A 681-nucleotide genomic window follows, 5' to 3' on the forward strand; every position below is an offset into this window, starting at 1 on the left:
CGAGAGGAAGGAGCCGCGAATCATCAACTTGTCATTCACGTATGAGATTCAGCTCAACAAGGCCGAGAAGGCCTGGAAGCCTACAATTAAGCAGGCTCCCACAGTGGGTGATGACCCCGAGGTCATTAAGACCCAGGTATGTAGGAGCAGAGGACACGGTTCTTGTTTGGGGGGGTGGGAATATTAATTTGCTGGTCTAGTAAAGGGGATTATGGGTAAACTTGGAGCCCCAGTGATGATCTGTTTTTAGTGCCATGGTGTCTGGGCCACTGACCTCTACTGATGGAGAAGAGGAAGTGAGGGGCTGAATACGCTCACATGCACCCACCTCTCCAGAACAGATAAAAACACGGACTTGGCCGAGGTTTGCAGAACTAACTATTTTTCCTTCCTTCCCTCCTCCCCCTTTCCCCTTCAACAGGAGCTGTTCCGCAGGGTGAACGGTATCCTGAACAAGCTCACCCCGCAGATGTTCCAGCCGTTGATGTGTCAAGTGAATGAGCTGACCATCGACACAGAGCAGCGACTCCAGGGTGTTGTGGAGCTCATCTTCGAGAAGGCCATCTCCGAACCCAACTTCTCCGCCTCATACGCCAATATGTGCCAGTGCCTTCTGAGGGTGAGAGAAGAAGGGTGACGGGGAGGGTGAAGTTAAAGAGGGAGGGAGGGGATAGTAGATGA

The 681-nt window shown here is 52.3% G+C and overlaps 1 non-coding gene across 1 annotated transcript; it reads left to right on the top strand.

Moving 5' to 3' along the window:
- Positions 1-227: 227 nt before the first annotated feature.
- Positions 228-304, top strand: LOC136715053 (small nucleolar RNA SNORD66). The gene has a single exon (XR_010805082.1). It is a non-coding gene; the product is annotated as a small nucleolar RNA SNORD66 (small nucleolar RNA).
- The last annotated feature ends 377 nt before the right edge of the window (positions 305-681 follow it).

Source organism: Amia ocellicauda, chromosome 19 (genome assembly GCF_036373705.1).
Source record: "Amia ocellicauda isolate fAmiCal2 chromosome 19, fAmiCal2.hap1, whole genome shotgun sequence".
Taxonomy (NCBI): domain Eukaryota; kingdom Metazoa; phylum Chordata; class Actinopteri; order Amiiformes; family Amiidae; genus Amia; species Amia ocellicauda.